Below are 6,000 nucleotides of genomic sequence, written 5' to 3' on the forward strand. Positions count from 1 at the left end.
TAAAGTCCAACGTGCAAGACCGTGCCTCCTTCTGATTCAGTGCGCGGATTTTCCACCCGTCTCCGGAGGTGATGGAGCGGGCGTCTTTGGCTTCTTCCTCCACACCTTCTTTGATTTTGGTGCAGAAGACGGCTTCTTCTGAGCCGGCTGCTCTGACTTCTTGGCCGGTGCAGGTGATTTTACCGGCGTCCTCCAATAACGGTTCTTGGGCATTGTTGTTTCCTTTTCCAGGAAGTTCTGCATAAACCTTACCAGGCTATCCGTCTTGGGTGGCTCCACTTCGACCTCTTGAATGTTCTGCGGGTTTGGCCCGTACTTGATTCTGACCATGGAGCCTCCTTCCCGTTGATATGGAAACGGATACTCCCCGTTCCCACGTCAATGTTGGCTCCTGCGGTGCTAAGGAACGGACTGCCTAGGATGAGCGGCGTCTCCTTCCTCGTGTCCATGTCCAGCACCACGAAATCAAACGCGATGAAGAAATCCCGTATCTTGACTGGCACATCCTCCACTATCCCCACCGGGTAACGGACTGACGAGTCAGCCAGTTGGAGGCGCATCGGTGTTGGTGCCAACACCGTGAAGTTGAGCTTGTCAAAGACATCTTTTGACATGACGCTGACGCTGGCTCCATGGTCGCACAAAGGCCTGGTCGAATTGTTGTGCCCCGATCGAGTAGTTGATCGTAGGACACCCCGGATCTTTCTTCTTCTCCGAGAGCTTGTGGAGTATTAGGTTGCTGCAGTGTTTTGTCAGCTTGACCACCTCCGTTGTTGGGAGCGGTCTCTTGTTGTTGAGTATGTCCTTGAGATAACGGGCATATGTCGGCACTTGCATAGCGTCCAACAACGGCACGTTAATGTGGATCTTTTGGATCACTTCAACAAAGCACGCCCATGTACATCGCCTCCTCACGGGTTTCCGGGCAGTCGTTCCCAGAATGACCTGTGACGCCGCAGACTTCACACTTGATGTGAGAGTCCAAGGCCTTGACGGTGCCTTGTGGCCGTTTCTTGTGGTCGTCCAATCGTTTCATGAGGAGGTCCAGCTTGGCAGCAAGTAACTCCGTCTCCTTGACGGTGTGCATGCCTCGCTGACGGGTCTGGAGTCATTCCTCGCTCTAACCCATATTGGAGACCATCTTCTCCATGAGTTCAACGGCTCCTTGAACCGTTTTAGAGAAGAAGGCTCCTCTAGCTGCCGCGTCCAGGTGATCGCGGGACATCGGGGTGAGCCCATTGTAGAAGTTCTGCAGGATCAGCCAGTCGTCCATCCCATGATGAGGACAGGCGGCCACGTACTCCTGCAGTCGTTCCCATGCTTCTGGAATGGACTCGTCCCTTGTCTGCTGGAAACTGGAAATTCGTCCACGAAGGGCGTTGGTTTTGCCCATCGAGAACAACTTCTAGAGGAATGCCGTAGAGCATTTATCCCAAGTGTTGAGTCTTGCTGGCCGTAGAGCCGTAGAGCAGCACGGTTGGCATAGAAACATTGCTTCGCTCTCCCGAGGAGGGAGAATGGAAACAGCCGCAGCCTAACGGCGTCAGGACTGACTCCCTTGATGGTGTACATACTGCATATCTCTAGGAATTGCTGCAGATGAGGTTGGCATCCTCATTAGGCTTGCCACAGAACGGGCTATCCTGCGCCATCGTGATGAGTCTAGACTTCAAGTCGAAATCCACATCTCCTATGTTGACTTGTGGCCCGACGGCCACATTGTCAGCACAGGGAGCAGCGAACTCACGAAGAGTCTTGCTGGCCATAATCTTGAAGGTCGGTGGCGCTGGTACTGTAACATCCTGAAGTTTTAATTAATCAACTTAAGTGGAAATCAGGATTTGTCCTTAGTAAAAGTTGGAAGTTTTAAAGCTATTTGGGTTCAAAACCTCATCCGGTTAATTTGTGTATAAAAAAAGATGGGTAGAAATTGAAACCATTTTTCCAAACTGTTGGTTTGAGTTAATATGAAACTTTAGTGATCATTATAGGTAGGCTAATGACCCTACAACCTTTTGGTAGATAAACAAAAACTATTTTTTTTAGAGACTCGTCCAACATTCAGAGAGTGTTTTGGCGCTAATAAAATATACAACACTTTCGAGGAGTAGCTCGACTAATTTGTGTTCCCTTCCACGAGGGGAACATTGTTTCAAGAGACCAAGCTGACTCAATGCTTGATAATCCATGAAGCTCTGGTTTTTGTTGTCTTCTACTTTTTAGCTTCTAAGCTTTGTCTAAGCCTCTTTGTATATAACCAAATTAAATGGTCAAGCGGTAGTTAAGAAACGTTGTAGTATAGTCGTTAATCTTTCGCTCTTTGGATAATCTACCCAATCATGCTTAGCAATTGGCTAGTAGAATTAGTAACTAGTGATTGTGTGCTTGTGTACTTGTTGTAGTGATTTTTATGTTGTTCATAATTGGTTGATACATGTTAAATAAACCTAGAGGCTATGTAACAAATCTAAGCAACATAAAATCCATGAAGATCCTCTTGTCACTCGGTCAACCTAAGTTAACCACTATGAAGGTTTCGTGATTTTATCAAACTTTTTACTACCTCAAGTAAAGCAGTCAAGGTAGTCAAACTAAATTAATTAGAAACCTAATTGGCAAAATGAAGCAACTTCTATTTGAACAATAACTTGAACAGAAGTGTAAATTTATAATAATTTATTCAAATACTAGTTTATTTATCACCAACAAATATAAATTTTGTGGAATTTTTACTCTCTGTTTTGGCCTTCTAAAAATTCAAACCAACTTTCAGCCTAACCAATTTCATCTTTTCACCAGAATTAAAATATTTCGAATTTTTTAGTGAAACTTTGAAAAATGAAAACTAGGTGTCTAGGTCTATCTCCACACAAAAGGATAAAATTCTATCACTATTATTTCTTGAGCTAACTGAGTGTCATGGTGGAAGAGGTGTAAAATTGCTGAAAATTCCTGAAATCTACCCAAATTCTTGTTCCACCTCTATTCCCGTCCTTACCTCTTAGACCACCACGACTTGGGCCCACTTGTCACAGACCTTGGGTGCCTCTTTATCCCAGAACCCACCCTTGGGTGTTCACCCCACCTCAGGACATAAGGTGGGCAGAGAAAAAAACCCCTTCTTCCTCCCCTTTCCCTTCCCTTGCTTGTTCTTTGTTTTCCTCCTCAAGCTGAGCTCCCAGCTCACTTCTCCTCCCCAAATCCTATCTAAGAACCCAAACTCAAGCTCTGTATGTTAGACCACAATAATCCCCATCATCCAAGCTTTCCATCCATCCCAACATCTTGCACATGCATGAAGAGTTGAGAGAGATCAAGAAGGAATAAAATAGTGGTGGTTTCAGCCTGCAGGGCTACAGCAGCAGCATTTTGTTTTCCTCCATTTGGTGAGCTTCCTTTTCATCCATGGTGCCTCTTTTGAATTCCCTCCATGTTGAACATCTATAGCAACGTTCTATAGGTTGTCCACTCCATTGCTGCAGGTAGAAGGTGGCTACAACTCACCCCGAGTTCATCTCTTTTGATTTCGGTTGAAGCAGCCCTAGGCAACGTCTCTTGCCGTCAGCCCAAGACCTTGCTCCATCTCTTGCCATTAGCCCGAGGCCTTAGCCTCGCATGACCCTACGTCCAGGTTGCTGCGATGTGAGCGAAGTCCGGTGGAAGTTGGAGAAAAGGGGAGTGAAAATAGAAATCGATTTCTGAGATAGCTTTTGAGCTGAAAGAGGTATGCGCTTTAAAAATTCATAACTAATTCATATGAACTCCGAATTCAGTTAACCAAATTTCTGTGGATTAAGAAAAACATGACCTTCAATGCTGTAAAATAAAAATGACCAACTTTTGTACTGGTTTTCCCAGTAAAAATATAAATAGCTATATGTATCCCTTGTGTGGTCTAGCTCTTAATAAATTCGTAAGAAATTATTGGTAAAAGCTAAAATTGTGAAACCAATTTTGTTGAGCTTATATTTTAGTACTCTTTGCTGTTGTGGTGTTGTTTTTGGAAAAACTACCTCTTAAAACATCTTTAGGAGTTTGTTTAGCATTCCTATGTTTTTAACTTGTAAAATCCATAAATTAATAATGACAACACATATAGCTGTGAAATAATTTTTCTTAGGAGCTGTGAGTGATGTACTTTACTCTAAAAATAATCATTATTATGAAATCTTGGTTTGAAATGCATTTTACTTGTAATGTACTAAAGGAAACGTTAATATCTACAGAACTACCATTTTCAGCACCTGAGAGATTGTCATTTTCATATCTCCCAAACTATAAGTGATAATCTGGTGATTATTTCAACTAAATTCAAGTTAAAATATGATCTACCCACTGTATTTATTTCATAATTTATTGATCATTTTTCTTGTGCATGTTTATTTGGCTCTTATTCGCATATTGCTTCTTTTCGATAGATTCGGAGATTCCGGAGAGTAACGAGCCATATCCCGAGGAGGATAGTGACTATCCTCAGCAGCAAGGCAAGCACCTAAGCATATAGAACCTATGCTTTCTCTAAAAATGATTTGGTTGCAATCTATACGTATATATATGCATGCATTGCCTAGATATTAATATCGTCGGTTTATGGTGTATGGGAAGAACCTATTTATGCATTTAGTTCTTGTAATATTGCTGTCCTTATACCCTATTACCACTAGTTGGGATTAATTGGGATGTCTTATTCATTAATGCTTAGCCATGCTTAGTGCTAATAGAACTATAGGGATGGACAGTGCTATTAATTGTGGTATATAGACAACTTGCATTATTGGGCATAAAACTTGAGCACTTACACTAAATAATGGTTAATGAATTATGTTGGACTTGGACGGGTGATAGGGCGATGATGGGAGGTTGGTTTCCCCTGATACAAGTAGCCCCGTCTAGGTCGCTAAGGACCGAACATTTTGACATCTAATCAAGCACCCTACGTACTTACCACATGCCTTATTTGGGACCGGCTTGTTCTTACTAGTTCTACTGTGATCATTTATACCACATTGGAGAGTCGTGAGGCAGGTAGCCTTTGGAGGGCCTCGGGTGCCTAGGTTTGGCCGGGGGTGCCTCCCGCGTGGCGCGCCCGCCTTGGTCACATCACGCACACACGTGACTGAGTCGTTGGGAACCCCAACGTGGTATAGGTGGTTAGGGTGGGGCTAAAGAAGGGCATGTAATGAGCTTGAATCACTTGTGTACCGCACTTGACGGGGTGCGTAGCATTTGAACTTTGTTCATTTCGTGTGGGTCCAGTTGGACACCTCTGATCAGAGTATAATCTATTCGAATAGCCGCGTCCTCGGTTATGGACATTGCTTGATGTGTATCTCACTCATGTTAGCATCAAATGTGGATTATTATGGATGGGATTATGTTTGATGGTGGTGTTGGCATGTTGTGCCATGTTGGTATGGACTTTGGTAGTCCATGGTTGATGATGAGAGTGCCGTTTGGGCTCATTTGCTTATACATTTCAGAATTATATACTTGCTGTCCATAAATTAAAATGATGCTAGATTTACTTGTCCTTGCTTATTTTACTCATTAATTGCTCAATAAAATTAGCTTTATGCAAATGTTGAACCTAGAGACCCACTATAGGCTAGAAAGCTTGCATACTTCTCTCCCTTTTGTATATATAATTTTGGGTAAGACTTGCGAGTATAATCTTGTACTTAATCTGGTGTCTGCAATTTCAGGAGAGGATTCCGATTATGAGTTATGCTTCTTGTGTGGTCATTGCTCTGCCGAAGGCGGCGAGGGCAATGAGTGATATCTTGCAGCTTGGCTCTTGCCTGGTTGGTTGCCCTAGTGGGGTTTGGCACCACCAGTTTTATCTTTTGCTTATGAACTCTATTTGAGACTTCCACTGCTATATTTATGTGTTGTATATTGGGACCTCGGACCCTATTATGTGTCATGTACCTCGCTGCACTTTAACCCTATTATGGTACTTGCTATGTTTATTAATTGCTTGCGATGAAAGTGTGAGGCTAA

At 43.2% G+C, this 6,000-nt stretch overlaps 1 long non-coding RNA gene and 1 other non-coding gene across 2 annotated transcripts; both read left to right on the top strand.

Annotated features, from left to right (window-relative positions):
• The first annotated feature begins 1,271 nt into the window (after nt 1-1,271).
• On the top strand, nt 1,272-1,378 carry LOC112938063 (small nucleolar RNA R71). Its single transcript, XR_003241113.1, has one exon. It is a non-coding gene; the product is annotated as a small nucleolar RNA R71 (small nucleolar RNA).
• Nucleotides 1,379-3,089: 1,711 nt separating this feature from the next.
• LOC107280048 (uncharacterized) lies at nt 3,090-6,000 on the top strand. Its single transcript, XR_001543078.3, has 4 exons — nt 3,090-3,386; nt 3,483-3,724; nt 4,419-4,484; nt 5,703-6,000. It is a non-coding gene; the product is annotated as an uncharacterized lncRNA (long non-coding RNA).

This window comes from Oryza sativa, chromosome 2 (genome assembly GCF_034140825.1).
Source record: "Oryza sativa Japonica Group chromosome 2, ASM3414082v1".
Lineage (NCBI taxonomy): Eukaryota > Viridiplantae > Streptophyta > Magnoliopsida > Poales > Poaceae > Oryza > Oryza sativa.